Source organism: Chinchilla lanigera, unplaced genomic scaffold (assembly GCF_000276665.1).
Source record: "Chinchilla lanigera isolate Chin_1 unplaced genomic scaffold, ChiLan1.0 scaffold00073, whole genome shotgun sequence".
NCBI lineage: Eukaryota > Metazoa > Chordata > Mammalia > Rodentia > Chinchillidae > Chinchilla > Chinchilla lanigera.
The window spans coordinates 2,343,585-2,359,607 of NW_004955474.1; the positions used below are offsets into that span (position 1 = coordinate 2,343,585).

The 16,023-nt window shown below is 42.1% G+C and overlaps 1 protein-coding gene and 2 long non-coding RNA genes across 9 annotated transcripts in view; 1 reads left to right on the forward strand and 2 right to left on the reverse strand.

The window, feature by feature from the left end:
• Window positions 1-1,719: 1,719 nt before the first annotated feature.
• LOC106146338 lies at window positions 1,720-7,466 on the reverse strand. 2 transcript variants are annotated; one of them, XR_001230724.1, is made up of 3 exons: window positions 6,057-7,466; window positions 4,839-4,992; window positions 1,720-2,787 (listed from the first exon to the last, which is right to left on the reverse strand). It is a non-coding gene; the product is annotated as an uncharacterized LOC106146338 (long non-coding RNA). The 2 variants fall into 2 exon arrangements; XR_001230723.1 differs by having other exon boundaries at window positions 6,050-7,466.
• A 1,611-nt stretch (window positions 7,467-9,077) lies between these two features.
• Window positions 9,078-16,023, forward strand: part of Sparcl1 (SPARC-like 1 (hevin)) — a 34,576-nt gene continuing 27,630 nt past the window's right edge. Inside the window, exon 1 of one of the 2 annotated variants that reach the window (XM_013502717.1) lies at window positions 9,078-9,527. The gene's annotated coding sequence lies outside the window, so the exon portion shown is untranslated. The remainder of the gene's footprint in view (window positions 9,528-16,023) is intronic. The other variant, XM_005401335.2, reaches the window with a different exon arrangement.
• The window catches only part of LOC102014663, a 13,169-nt gene continuing 6,680 nt past the window's right edge, over window positions 9,535-16,023 (reverse strand). For 3 of the 5 annotated variants that reach the window (XR_001230730.1, XR_001230728.1, XR_001230725.1), the window contains 2 exons: window positions 13,237-14,052; window positions 9,535-12,844 (listed from right to left, as the gene is read on the reverse strand). This is a non-coding gene — a long non-coding RNA (uncharacterized LOC102014663). The remainder of the gene's footprint in view (window positions 12,845-13,236; window positions 14,053-16,023) is intronic. The other 2 variants (XR_001230729.1, XR_001230727.1) reach the window with 2 other exon arrangements.

Below are 16,023 nucleotides of genomic sequence, written 5' to 3' on the forward strand. Positions count from 1 at the left end.
CAAGTATGGACTAAAACCTCCACAAACTGTAAGTGAAATAAACCTTTCCTTCCTTAATTTTGGGCATCAGGTATTTTGTCCCAGCAATGAGAGGATAGTAACCAAGACACTCACAAATTGGGAAAAAATTTTAGCCAACTGTCCCTCAGACAGAGGACTCCTGTCTAGAACATATACAGAATTTTAAAAAGGGGCTGGGGATTTAGCTCAGCAGCAAAGTGCCTGCCTGGCAGGCACAAGGTCATAAATTCAATTCCTGGTACTGGAAGAAAGGACAAAAAAAAAAGAATTAAAAAAAAACGGGTCCCCAAAATTCAAAGACCCAATACAAAAATGGGCCTCTAAGATGAATACACACTTCTTACATGAAGAAATACTAATGGCAAATAAATACATGAAAAAATGTTCAACATCATTAATCATTTGAGAAGTACAAATTAAAACCACACTGAGATTCCATCTCACCCCAGAGAGAATGGCTGTCATCAAGAAATCAACAAATGCTGGATAGGCTGTGGGAAAAAGGAACCCTTCTCCACTGTTGGTGGGAGTGTGAACTGGTGCAACCACTGTGGAAATCAGTCTGGAGATTCCTCAGTAAGCTAGGATTAGAAGTCCCATTCAACTTGGCTATTCCCCACCTGGGTATTTTTCCAGAAGAGCTGAAATCATCACACCACCCATGTTTATAGCAGCACAATTTGTAATAGCTAAATCTTGGAAACAACCCAAATATCCATCAACTGAGGAAGGGATAAACAAGATGTGGTATTTTTTATACAATGGAGTAATATTCATCTATAAAGAAAGATAAACTACAGGTTTTTATAGGTAAATGGATGCAACTAGAGACCATACTCATAAGTGAAATAAATCAGACTCACATGTGCAAACATTGTATTTCCTCCCTACTCTAAGAACCTGAAAAAGTAAATAAAACCTGAAAGGTACAATAGATATTGTGAAAGGGAAAAGAAACTGCTCAAATAGGAAGGAGAAACTGGAATGAAGGAGGAGAGAGGAAAAAGAAAGACAGAAGAGGAAGAAAATATGTACATGTATACACAGGATAGCTTGAATAACTGTACTACTAATATCTGTTGGTTTATTGAAAGGAACTATTAATGTGTAATTGATCAGTCTTACATGCCTATGTCTGGTTATATGTGCAACCATTTTGAAGATGACATTATGTAATATAGCAACTGTTGTTAATATCCTATCACCATGTTTTGAAATTCTGTATCATTTTTATTGTTCTCTATGCTGTTTTGTCTATGGATTTGTTTGTTATTTGGGTTTTTTTTTTTCTTTTCTCTTTAAAATGAAAAACAAAATTTATATGTATATACAAGGATAGTTGGGATAGGTGTATTGCTGACGTCTATAGCTTATGAAAAGGAACAGTCAATGCTTAAAATTTTCTTTTTTCTTGACCAATTTTGCATGCCTGAATCTGGTAATCAGAATGACTGATCTGAAATCAGCAATATGTCATATAAGAATGATTGTTGAACTCCTACCATCTTGTATGGTGAAGCTCTGCATCATCTGCAATGTTTTTATTATTATTACTTGTTACTGTCTTTGTTTGATCAGTCTTACATTCTTACATCTGGTGGACTGAGCAACTTGGCAGAAGATAACAGTATGTCATGTAGCAACCACTGTCACCTCCTATCATTTTGTTTTGAGGTCATGCATCGTTTTTGTTGTTTTTGTGTTCTTTTGGCTTGTCTTCATTGTTGTTTTGTTAGTTTTTTTAATCTTTAAAATAAAAAAAGAATGGAGTGATGGTAATAGTTAGAAAAAAGTTTAAACACTTACTAGAAGAAAACAAAAATTGCCTTGAAGAGATTGTTGGTAGAAATATGGGCATTAAAGGAGAGTCTGGTAATGTCTCAAGAAGAAGTGACAAGAACTGCAGTTGTTGTCATAAGGAATCTGTGTATTATCGTGATCAGATGTTGATAGAACATAAATATCAAAGGTGTTCCTGGAGAAGACCAGAAGGCAGAGATAACATGTTCTTCATCCCCGGAGGGAAGGTAAACCTTGTGAAACGGTGTCAGGAACTTGGCTGAATTACAATCTGCTGTCAAATGAAAGCAGCGCTTACAAGTGATAAACCTCGGTACTTGGCAGAGGTCTCTTTTTCTTTTTTTTTAATTTGAGGAGACTGCCAAAGTGTGGAAGGTGTGGCCTGAGTTTCTTTTGCTGTTTACAGTAAGATAGGACAGGAAAGACATAAATGGAGCTAGAAACTATTAAGCAAAAAGGAAAGGCGACACTAGGTTTTGAAAATTCCCAGAGAGCAAAACTGTGAGAGGCCTACTCTAGGGAGAAGACCAGCCTTTTGCTGTTGAGACGAGGTTTGTGAGTGGATGAGGCTTCCAACCAATCTTCTTCAAAGAAGCGGAAACACTTCTCAGTGTTCTCAGAGTTCATTCAGACAGTGCTGCGTGGGTCCTCTTGTCAGCTGGCTTGGCCCACAGCGTGCTGCCGAGAGCAACAGGGCCTTTGTGACTATTACATCAGCAGAAATGCTGGCAGCCTGAGGTGAGAGGGACAGAGATGAGACCAAAAGGCTTTCAGACATCCAAAATTCTTTCTGGCTGCAGGACCCTTTGAGAGAAGGCAGGAATGATGCTGTCATGGGCTGCAGATGTGTCAGTCTAAAATCCATCTGTTGAGTATCTCAGAATGTGACTATACTTGGACACAAGGCCTTTGAAAGACTCAAGCTAACATCCCGTCAGTGTGCCCTAATCCAGTGTGGCTGGTGATCTGCAAAAAAGAGGAGATTAGACAGAGACACCAAGAACACAGACCACGTGAAGATACAAGAAGCGTCAGTCATCTGCAACCCAAGGAGAGAGGCTTCCTAGGAAACCAACTCTCCCACCACCTTGATCTCAGAGCCTCTAGAATTAAAAAAATAAATAAACTACTGCTACGCTAGCCATCCAGTCTGTGGTTTGCTAGGGAAGCTCTAGCAAAGTAATGCAACTGTGAGCATAGTTTAAAGGGCAAGGCAAGCACTGACAGTACAGCCTCTATAGACCAGAGATCAGAAGGATCACAGTTCTGAGATACAAGTGCTAACTACCAGGCTGAGATGTAGTAGAATTTGTTCTACTGCATTTGAAATTGCTTGGAATAACTGACCCTTTCTTCCTTCCATTTTCTCCCTTTCAAGAAGAAAATAGTTCACCCATACCATCCTATTTTAGGAGCAGATCATTTGTTTTCTAGTTTTACTGATGGAAAGAAATTTTCCCAAGGATAAATCTTTACACATACCTAATTAAAATGATTCATGTGATGTTATCTGGAACCCCTTGAGTCAATAATATTTAGATGAGATTTGGGACTTAGAAGTGAAGCTGAATTAAGACATTTGGAATCTGTTAAGAATATTGAGATAACAAGAATGTATTGTGCATCTGGGGAAGAAATGAATTTGGGGGGCCAGATAGTGGAATGCCATGGAATTGTGGCCTCCAAAAAGATATGTTCAAGTTCCAACCTGTGGTCTTGTGAAGGTAACTGACTTGAAAATGGGTCTTTGCAGGTATAATCTTGTTAAGTTGAGGTCACATTAGATTACAGTGGATTCAAAATCCAATGGCAAGTGTCGTTACAGGAAGAGAAAAGTACGCACAGAGATCAAGAGAAGCAACACAAAGAAAAAAGGCCCTTGGAAGATATTAGCAGAGATGAATGAGATCCAGCTACAAGCCAGGGAGCACTAGGATTTGGGGAGCCACCAGAAGCCAGGGAGAGACAGGCACTCTTTCCGAAAGCATCTGTAAGGACCATGTGCCTGGTGACACCTTGAACTCAGGCGTTGAGCCTTCAGAGCCTCAAGAAAATAAATTTCTGTTGTTTTAAGTGCCTCAGTTTGTGGCAATTTGTTATGGCAACCTTAGGAAACTGAAGCACACCTCTCAAAATTCTGCAGACCCATAGGATTGGTATTGCTCTAAGCCAGTATAACCCCTCCACTTATCCTTAAACTTTTAGTTGACAAATAACTTCATACCTTTGTATTGCATACAAGGTAATGTACTGAAATACACTAATACATTTCTTGGCGATGTGTACCTTGTCTCAGAAGGGTGTCATGTTATTTTATCATAGCACAAAGAGAGGAGGGACTCACAAACTAAGATGGGCACCATACCACTAAGGAATATGATCTTTGGAACCACTGTTGTATACGTGGTCCATCACTGACCTGAATGTCATTGTGCAGTGCATGACTGTACGTGTATGTTAGGAAAGGGCTAGATCTAGCTAATGAATTGATCCATGATCCAATGTTGAGACTGTGGGTGTGAGTGCTACACTTGCCCCTTGGGAGGGTAGTTTACATTTGTAAAGGAGAGAAAGAGGCTGCTTGCAGCCACTCCTCCATTTTGCTCTTGTTGCTTTTGCTATCTTCCACACCATGAATGGTTGCCCTATGCCATGTGCCACTCTGCCTTGGAACCAGCTGAGCATGAACTGAAACTTCCACAGACTGTGAGCTAAATAAACCTTTCCTTCCTTAGTTTTGGGCAGCAGGTATTTTGTCCCAGCAACAAAAGAAAAGTAACCAAGACATCCTCCACTATCCTTCTCCCTTTATTTCTTCTCTTCCTCCCTTTGTAGAACTTTGCTTCTGCCTTTTCAATCTTCTTTTATTCCTTTCTTCCAATACTTTTTCAAAAAGGTCTTTGATACTCCCATTCCTGATTAAAACCTATTTTCTGGTTCTGTTGCCTATGGTTCCTGCACTGGGTAGGAAGAACACAGCTCCTCACTCCACTGAAGTCAGTGTTCCTACGACTTACTTTCATCAATGAAATGCAGATAGAGATGTCATATATCACACCCAGGCAGCCTTAAGAACCAAACATAATTTTCCATATCTTTTTCTTCTCTCAAAAGAACTATTCTGTCAAACTGGATCCCAAAGTAAAGACATGTAATAAAATTGCAGTGGATCTGTAACAAAGAAGTAGAATGAGTAAAGCAAAATAACAACAACAATGAAAACCTTTATTGTAATAAGTCTCTGGTACTTTGGCATTCTCTGTTATTGCAGCATCACATACCCTGATACTTCCTACACTTCCTCAGCATCAACAGAAAAGCTCTCTAGAGCTCTCTCTGCCTAATGTACAAAGGTTAAACTGCTTAGTCTGACATCTAAAATGCACCAAGTCCTAATCTGTCTTTAACTGTTTTATTTTTATTTCTTTTGTTTTGAAGAACATTATATAAGTGCTTAATTACATTAACCACATTTTATTTAACAAAGTATTGTGCACATATTGATATTCTCTTACTTGTTGATTGTCTGCTGTGTGACAAACTTCTGCCCAAGACCTAACAGAAAGTATGACTTGTCCCGTAGGAGGGTTGAGCTGGGACAGGATGGCTACAGCAAACTCCCACAAAAGCTCATAGTCAGATATTGACCTAGGGGTTGATATCCAAGGCTGAACTGAGAAACTTAAGATGGTTCAGTGCCAGGATACTTGGAGAGACTGTACAGGCAGAGGTCAGTACCTAAGCTCGAGGTAACCCATGAGTGTCACCTTCCAAAGCAAAACCCATAAAGAATCAAATATCAAGGGTTTAAAGACACAATGGGATTTTATGGACTGAGTTGTTTTCCCCCAAAAAAAACTCATACATTGAATCTTTAATGCCCAGTGTAACTTTTTGGAGACAGGGCCTTTAAAGAGAAAATTAAGATTAAATGAGATCATAAGGTTAACGCCTAATTCAACAAAGATGCCAGAGTCACACATGGGAGCACACAGTGAAAAGGTAGCCATCTGCCAGGAGCAAGAGGAACCTCAGAGAAACCAAACCTTGGCGTTCCAGCTCCAGAGCTCTAGTTTGAACTACCCAGTTTGTGGTATTGTGTTGTGGGAGTCCTAGCAAACTATTATGTGGGGTATGCAAAAAAGAGGGTCCTACAGGCCAGGTCCCCACACCCCAATATTGCTACAGACATTCTGTTTTACCTGCAGATCCATTCGTCTAAACTCACCTCCTACCTGAGGCACTTGAGATCTCCGAGGGAGTCCTGCCTCCCTCTGACAGCAAGACCATGTCTTGTCTCTGAGACTCCTACCAGGTGGGAGTTGCGCTATTTCTCTCCTATCACGCAGGGACTTGTGCTGGCTGTAACAAAGAGGGTCAGTGCCTAAGGACCAAGGGCAGTCATCCGTCCACATCCACAAAGGAATCAGTGTGGAACCCCAGGGGAACTCACCTAACCATGCTTAAGTCCCTTCTGTAACATGGCACAGTAATGCATGTAATCTGTATGTATATGTGTAAACCATCCCTAGATTACTTATCAAACATGATACAATATAAATGCCAGGTAAATAGTTGCTGTATTGAATTGTTTAAGAAACAACGATAAGAACACCCAGTTAAGTACCATTGTAATTTTTTTCAAATATTTTTGATCTATGGTCCATAGGCTCTGGGGATACAGAACTCACAGACATGGAGGACTGATGAAATAATGTCTTCTGGTCCCTCCCCTGGTTTAGGGGTTCTTCACTTCATAAAAGCCCTGAAGGAGAGCAGCAGTGAAGGACTGGTTGCTAGATGGGCTTAAGGTGTTTACGCACAGTTTTCCTCAAATTCTCAAAGGAAACCTCAGCACTAAAAGGTTAAAAAGAATGCTACAGCTTAGAATACTCTACTCTGACAGTGTGGATATGGGGGTGAGTTCATAGGAATGAATTCTTCATTAAAATTCTCCCATTACATTTAAAGATTGTATTAATTTTCTAAATCTGAACTACAGCTCCATCTGGGAGGGAGCTATTGTTACAGGTTTATTGTTCTCAGATTCTTGAGTTGTGAACTATTTTCGAAATCACAGATTCAGAAACAATAAAAGTTTGGGTACCCGCCAGTGAGCAATCCTAAAATAAAGCCATACTAAAAGACTTTCAGTTTTTACTATTCATTTTTTCTCTTACCTAGTTATAAATAATACAGTGGATCTTTGTAACCACTTTGAGGATTAAGAAAACCTCCTGGAAAGCTGAAAGTGAAAAATTATCAAGTTTTGCTCTGTACAAATGAACTCTACATACATATGTACATTTATGACATGAATCTAGCTTACCTTAACAAAATTATTTTTGTTAAACAGATATTTATAAGAAATTTTCTGTTATCATTTCATAGAAATATGTGAACTTTAGTATTGGAAAAAAATATTTGACTTGGTCAAACATTTTTTCTATAGCTCTCTAGCTGAAGTTACATTTTCACTGAATTGATGTTATTACCTGAATTCAACCTCAAAAAGCCATCTTAAATAAATGGGAAATGCTAGTTGAAGTCAGAAGTTAATATTTTGGGTCCCTGGGAAAATCTTTTGTCCAGCTTCAACAAAAAATGTTTTTCCTACCTACCCTCCAGTGTCCTCACCTCCCCCAGGGCCCACACTTCTGACACCATGTGAGACCAGGGAAAAGCAAGACAAACAGTCCCACCCCTTCATCCTTCCTCCAAGGAGACCGCTCACGTGGTAGACCTTGGCTAAGGAAAAACATCCCATTGTCAGAGCCACGGGCACGTCACAGCCTTTCATCCTGTCCCTGGAAATGCAGTTTGGAGTAAGTAATCCTGATCTTCAATGTTGAGATTGTTCCCAGCTGCACTGCGACTTGTTTTTTGGTTCCCAGGCAAACTGCCCAGTTTCCTCTGCTCCCAAATTCCCCCAAATGCAAAATAGAGATAATTCTTGTAAACCTTTCTCTTGGAGAGTTCTGATAATAAATAAGGCAAATGTTTCTAAGGTGCTTTGAGAGATTTGGCAGAGGGCATATTTACCTAAAATGATAGTCAGGGTTTTGATTAGTTTTTGCTTTGTCTTGTGTTGCTTTTACTAGTTTGTTTTGCTTTTGCTAGACTTCAGCACACATTTGGAAAATCTAAACTAAGCTAAATTAGCGCTATTGATCCAAAGTTACTGGAGCATTTACAGCAAGCAGAGCACTTAGGCATCTAGAGAACAGAAAGGACCTACATCCTGTACCTTCAAGAAACTCAAGAGCTTGCTCAGAAAGAGGTGCTACAGCTGAGTGACATACAAGTGTGACCATCCACCGAGGTATCTGGCTTGGAATCCCACCACACTAGTTATAGTTGGAGACTGTGGAAAAACTGCTCAGCCTTACCAAGCTTTTACATCCTCTTATACAAACCACTGTAGCTAATAATGTTTATTGAGTGCCTACTAGGTAGCCAAGGGTATTCTGTGCAGTTTCTTGTTTTAAATTACTTAACACTCACAAAAACTGCCCATTATTACCGTTTCCATGTTTGAAGTCCCGTCTTATAGGCAAGGACATGGAAGCTTAAATCATAAAACTTGCCTCAGGTCATAGAGTTTGGAAGTGGGAGAGCCACTGGGTAAATCCAGCCTGCTTGGCCTGCAGTCCTGCAGACTTCACCAGGGTGCTACACCGTCCCTCCGCTGGAAACACAGCGCGCTTTACCTCTTATAGACCAGGGAGGATCAACTGATGCAATGCATGTAAAGCTGCCGGCATGGCATCTGACACATAATAAATGGCATTAAGCACAGAAGAGATGATATAAGTAACAAGCATGCCTTGTCAAAAATAAGCACGCACCTCCAGTCTGTTTCCCAGGAGAATTCCTTGCTATGGACTGAACCTCAAGCCTGCTTTATGGCAGGAAGCTGTGTTAGGGGGACATCAGTCTAAGAACTGCAGCATCCCTGAAGGAGCAGACAAGGGGCCCGTACGAACCTACACTTCCAGAGCTCACTCGTAGAAATGTTCAAGTAGCTGCAGTACCCTGCTCTAAAACCCTGGCTGCATCTCTGAGAACAATTTCCCATCGAGCAACATAAAAAATGCATCTGGGGCCGTTATCCTTCTCTTCTTTAACCTCTACTCCCCAAGTGCCTGTAAGAAGAAACAACAGCATGAAGTTTCCCTTCAAAGTCTTAAAATAAAAATCCCACCCCACAAAGGGATCTCGCTTATAAAATCTCTCAGAGCCGTTTGAAAAAGAAAAACTGCATAAGGAGCCAACTGCTTATATTCTGGCCAAGTTACGAGGCTGGGAGAACAAGAGTGTGAGGGGAGGGCTGTTAACTCCCTGCGCGCCAGCAGGATTGGATCTCCCTTGCCTTCGGGTTTGCTCTGCCGGCAGAGCTCGCAGTACCCTCCCGGGAGAGACCAGTCTGCTGCAGAGAGCCAAGAATTTGCAGCAAAATCGAGAGCAGTCTGCAGTGCTCGGCGGGGCCGATATCCACAGTCTCGTCTGTCACTTCAGACCCTGACAGGGCAGGAGAATTTCACCGCCAGTGGGCTCGACTGCCCTGGGCAAAGAAGCAGAGGCATCGAGAGAAGGGATTTAAAGAGTTGCTCCTGAGCATTTGTCAAACTTATTTCCTGGCTGTGTGCAAAGAGATCCAACTTCTACTATCTACGGAGGCTCTGGGTCCAGCCACCCACCTGAAGGTAAAAATTGGAACAGATATGCTATACTGTGTAATTGCATTTGTTAAGCTGATCTGCATAATCTGGAAAAACTTTAATATTTTCACCTAAAAAATACCAAGCCATGTACTTACAAAAAGAAAAACAGCTTTCATGCCTTACAGGAAAGCTACTTAGTAGGGAATTTCACTATTTGTATTCATATTTCTTCTTTTCTCCTTCAAGGTTTATTAGCAAATATTAGTAAATGACAGTTTTAGGAAAGACCAAGAGTAGAAATTGAGAACTATTGGTAGCCTGGTAGCACTGGGATCTTGGGGAAGCCTGAATCCTGAAATGGGTTTTATAGAAACAATGTACTAATAAATACATGAATAAACCATAAAGAAACTAGTTTTTTAAAACTTCTAATCAAATAATTTACATGTTTTCCATGTTTAAATTATCTGAAGTTCTTCATCATCATAAGTCCATTTTGTACTTAAAAGCACCATACAACTGGAACATTTTGCTTTTCTAAAAGGTTTGAAAAATCTCTCAGATACTAGATAATTTGCTATTTCTAAGTTATTTTAAGTTATGTCTTCCCTCATTCTCTTTTATAGCATTATAAATAATTGGGTTTTACTCCATACTATCATTTGTTAAGATAACCACCAGACACAAAATTTCTCTAATTCCTAATGATGTCTTACAAAGAAAAGCAAAAAGGGGGCAGGAGAATTAAAGAGCTAAGGAGAATTTGTTACTCTTTTTCCGTGACGGTACTGTCATCTCTGCCCTCTGTCCTATCCTATGGCAATAATGCTCACTCATCCCTCCAGGTAGTAAACCCTGTTTCCCGCTGCAGATTTATCCTGTTGAAAGTGCACACCCTGAGGCAAACAGGAGGAACGGCTCCCTGGCACTGCTTTCATCTGCAAAGAGGTGAACGGTGTCACCTTGGCCTTGCCTCTGCACTCTCCTCTGGCCCTGGGCCTCAGCACACTGAACAGAGATGCTCATTCAGTCCAGCTCAGCAAAATCTTTTCTTAAAATATTCTCCCTGTTCTCACGGATACCAGCTTTTTCCACTCACAGCTCGCTCAGTTGTATCTTGATGATTATAACTATGGTTAATGCTGACTACGTTAGAAAGACATCCTTCTGGGACAGATACAAGTGTATGTGTCCGATCATGCAACAAAATCCAGCCAAGCAGAGGAGTCTGTTTCATTTGCTTATCATCCAATCAGGTAATGTTGGTTTCCACGATTTGGAAAGGAACATAGATGTTACTCATGAACCTTGCCTTGTTCTTTCAGACTTTCTCGCCACAGAGCAATTAGAACGCTGGGGATTCTTTTGCTTTGGCCCTTAGGATTTAACCCCTAAAATCTTCTCATTGCAGTTTCACATGTCAACTAAGGAAAAATAATGAAGAATGATGACAGAAATGAAACTGCACAGTGATCTATCTGGGAAACTCACTTCATTTCCTCTTGACTATTATTGTTATTTAATCGACCTTACATGAACATTGCTATGTTAGTTAAGTTCTGCACCATGCCCAATCCATTCTGGGTACATTTGTTTATCAAGAACATAATCCACTTGTTAAGAGACTTGGAGTGTGTTTTCCTGTCACATATCACTCTAAGACGCCCTAGGTCCAGGATGACAGGCTTATTAAGAGGCACATGCCCAGCAGGACCCCAGTCTGGCTCTTATGGGTCATGTGGGGCGTCTTCCTTCTTCCAAGAGCTAGCCTGGCTTTGTCAGAGGCACTGACAGATGGCCAGAACTCTGGAAGACAGAGCATGTGGTCTTGACTGATTGCTCCAAAGGTATAGAGCTAGTCCATAAAGTAAGACCATGGGCTCCGGTTTGTACGTGACTACGGAAATCCGGCTTATACCCGAACTTTGCCATGAAATAGCTCTCAGACTTCGGGCAGATGACTTCACCTCTCTGTGCTTCAATCCCTCTTCTGTAGAGTAGGGATCTTAAAATGAGTAGCTACTCCAGACCTTGGATGTGAGAGTAAAGTAAAGGCAGCAGCTGTGCCCGGGACCTAGTAACTAAGCAGTTAATCACAGCTAATACAGAGGTATTGGCCTAGCTGTGTCCCTACTGAAACTCACGTATTTCGCTCCACAATAAACGTCAACGGCAAGCTGAGGCCTCCGAGCCAGCCCAGCAGAGTGGGCAGGACAGGGGCTCCCGAGGCCAGCACCATGGCTGGAACCAGACCCTGCCTCCATGAGCCTGGGCAGTCACTTCACATTTCCAGGCCTCAGTTTATCCACCTACACAGCAGAATGGGCAACCTGATACCCTCGGATGAGGTTATTGTAAGAATCAAGTGAGCTATACTTGAAGTATAGCATAGTGCCCGGTAAAATACTTGACACGCAGGAAATTTTATTGGTTGCAGTGGGAATGATGTCTCTGGTAGTAAAATGGGAGCCCAGGAAAAAAAAATTCTTTGAGGTGTTGTCCTTTTAATCCAAAGAAATGTAAAGATAAACCTGCCCCCATTTCCCCTGGAGCCCTCCGCAGGAGGTGTTTGTTACAGAAGCCTTTATTGGTCCTTCAATTAGCAGCTCCCTAAGGGCCAAGTCAAATGAAACCAGGGAGCTTTCTGCCAGCCCGCAGGAGGCCCCGGGAGCCAGGCTGCCCTGCGGTGGCTCCTGCTTTATTAGCCTACTTGGACAGGGGAGAAGACCCCCAGCATTTTCTCTTTCAGAGCTTTTCTGAAGGCAAGAATAGGGGTTTTGACTTCCTCTAGGGGATATTTTTGCCTCTCTCGCTGAAATTCAAAGGAAAGGAGTTGTTTGTGTTTTTTGTTTTTTGTCAAGCTCGCCCCTGTGTTCCTAGCATTGAGATGTCAGCTGTTTTTCCTGGATGCGGAGCAGGGGCAGCCTGTCGTCATAGCGATGAAAAGGCGCGGAGCGACTGGGCGTCATGACCGGCTCTGTGAAATAGCTCTGAGTCGGCTTCAAAATCCTTCTTTAGAAATGAAGTCTCCAGCCCTGGCTTCTCTCCTGCCTATTATGCAACCAACTTATGTACACTAGTTGCAGTAGCTAAATGTTTCCTTTAAAGATTCAGTGAATAGGAATTGAGAAAATGAGCAAGAAAACCACTAAAACAGTGGCCAGTCTACTGGGAAAAATCACTGAGAAAACAGAGGGGGACGAATAGAAATGATCGCACTTAGCAGCACATCAATAACACCCGACGGTCAGCTGGCTTCCCAGGTTCTCCCTGCTGCCTCCGTCGCCGTGGTGTGCCGCCCGGGAACGCTTCTTCTCCAGTTTTGTAACCTTACCTACTCTGGGCCTCTGTCTTCTCATCTGTCAAGTAGAGGTGACAACAGACATAAAATTATCATAGGAGCTGAGTGAGACGCTGCAGGCTGGCTGCTAAACTCAAGAGCCTCAGCTTCCCCCACTTGTGAAGTGGAGGTAACAGCTAACTCCTGGGGTCACGGTAGAATCAATGAAATGCCAAGTGAGGGTGTTTAGGAGATAACAGTTATTACAGTTCTCATGGTTAGGTGTCATTCCCGTAAGAATGGCTTTTGGGAACCTGGTGAGTAAATTGTAACAGTGACCCCAGAAATATCTTTAGCATAAATGTGAACCATTTATTTTGCAAAGAGAAACATTGCATACATTTCTGAAGCGGAACAGAGATTCTTCTCACCTTGATTAACGCTAGGGCTGAAGATATTAAAACATCTTACCTCTCATGAAAATGCTTTCTGTTGAAGTGTCTGCTTTGGTTTCTCCAGTTTTCTAGGTCATGCAATTATGTAAATAAGGAGTATTTTTATCTGATGTCGCAAACAACGAATGTATCCAGTGTTCCACTTCCTGTGAAATGCCACAGATGTAACAGGAAGTCAGGCTGGAGAGTGGCTGTGTTCTTGTGGCACTCACTGTCCTTAGGGAGACAGTCATTACTCAGATCATCACCATAGTGAAAACTGTGCATGTGACCTTGACTACAAAGACATCATTTTCGTTGGTTTGGTGAAAAGTTTTTGCCAACCCACATGTACAAATGGAGAGTGTATTGTAATATGTACGCAAGTCACTTAACCTATGGTCACACATACATATTGAAAATCTCATTTTATCGTCAATATTTTACCTTCATAAAAATGATTGCATTCTCACATTTCATGAAACAAGTTTTTAAATCCCTTCCTACGCACCTTTAGCATCAGTGTCTGTGAGTGCCGGGTCCACTCTAATTATCTAATCCTGGGCACGTCACCAACACTTCTGCAAGTTCTTTCTAACACATCTTTAAAAAGTGCGCAGGTGCCACATGAGTCCTCATTCTGAGGCAATGCTCCCCACATTTTAATTCCTTATGACTTCACTCTCTGCAGTGCTCTTCAAAAGGCTTACGGAAAGTCGCTGGAATCCCCAACTGTGGTTTTCCTAAGATTGTGTCATTTCAACCCTTGGATAGTGAAGTCATACTTGAGAGGAAAGGCTCGATCTGCTTGAAATATCTTTGCCTCCTTTATCATCCAGTCTGTCAGGGTGACCTTGTAAAGAACAAAAACAAGCATTGCTTGAGATCATTGCAGATTGTTTTCCTGAATGGCAGGTTTTTGTTCAAAATGAGCAAATTGAGACAATGGCCTTTAATGTGTGATATGTTAGAAGCGCTAGGGTATACAACCAGTCCCAAGTAACACGATTGTGCGGGGAGGGGAAGGTGAAAATATTCATGTTATATGCAAACATATGCTGTTATAGTTCTATGCTAGGATTAGTATCATGAGGACCAAGTACCCAGGCTTTTACAGAGTATATAAGAAACCCAACCTCCTCCTGAGATCAGTGGTAACTTTCTCTGATCTGAAGGCTGAATGGAGGTTGACTCTGGGAGGAAGACATTGAGAGAAATGCACAATGGCAAAGAAGTCCTTGAGTATGAGCGTGTTGTGCAAAAAGAGGTGGAGTGGGAAGGATCATGCTCTATTTGACAGACCAACAGATGGGTCCTCTGAGAGTGAGAATAGGGCAGTAGGAGATGTAGATCCTAAGTGACTCCCCATAAAACCTCCTTCCCTGACCACTAAATATACACACTCTGCTTGGGTCAGGTTGAAGGTGCATCTTCAACGTCTCTGTGGAATTCGCTTAGACTCAAATCCCTGGTAGGCATGAGCTGTGTCTCTCTGTAGCTAAGACACACACGGTGGTAAGTTTGGTAGGAAGGACGATGGGCTGATGGATGCCAGGGGTCCAGAGCAGCCTGCCCGCTGCATCTGAGTCTGCCATTTTCACTCCCAGCACAGGGACACCTGATGACTCAGGAGTGACTCAGCAGAGAACTCAAAATAGAAGAGCTCTGTTTCCCCTTCAGATGACTTTAACGCCAAGCCATAGAGCTCTCCCCAGAGACTCATTAATACTTTAAGAGCTCTAAAGCATGACTGATAACTCTGGATCAGGTAACAGCATGCATTTGGTAACCAATCCCTGACCAAGGGAGTTGTTCCCTGATAACAAAGCTTTTGACTATCACGGAAAGACAGGAGAAGAGGAAGTTCTGTGTGAGTCTGATTGTGCAGGACCTATAGTAATCATTTTGTTTATTACCTTTCCCAGAAAGGAAATTTTTCATAGTTACAAAAATTACTGGCTTACCCTGATGTACATGAATTCGACAGAAGCTACCTGGCCTTATTTGGAAGTGTGGATGTATGTATTCCAGGAAATGACATGCCAATAAGAAGGAGAAAAGGAACACAGCAGGGAGAACAGTCAAGGCAAACGTCTCCGTATTGGGGAGTACATAGTATGTCCTTCTCAGGTCATTTGATTTTAGGTAAAAGGAGATGCACAGATCAAGTAGTCAGCATCTGCCTGGAAAACCAAGAGCACTGACACAGGGTCCTGGGTCTGGAAGGACCTGTGGCTGCCCATGAGAGTCCTATGGCTGCCCATGGAGGAGCCCACAACTCACGGTCCAGCTACCCGGGGTACTGTAGGCAACACAAGCGTAACATCAGTGCTGAACTCTGCAATGCATCATTGCTGCGGCCAGTGGAAAGGAATATTCCTTTCAGAGGGGCAGGTGACTGTGCACACGCTGGCCGTGAGTGCTGAGGAGAAAGGAAAGAGAGGGAGGCAAGAAAGAGACAAGAACAGAAGGAAAACCAGCCGGTTATGCTCAGTGGGTTTACATGGCAAGGCAAGGTGCAGACGTTCCAAAGCAAAATTTCTCTTTTAAAATTTATGTTCCAAATTAACAAATTAGTGTTTAAAACACAATAACTGAAAAGAAGCCAAATACAAAAATCTACTCTCGGGGCTGGGGATTTAGCTCAGCGGCAAAAGCGCCTGCCTGGCAAGCGCAAGGTCGTGAGTTCGGTTCCCAGTACTGGAGAAAAACCAAAAAAAAAAAAAAGAGAATCTGGCACTGTCTGTTGACATTTTGGGCTGTCACGTTGCAATTGCACTAACAATTCTGATAAACAGAGGTCAGAGATGCTGCTAACCACTGT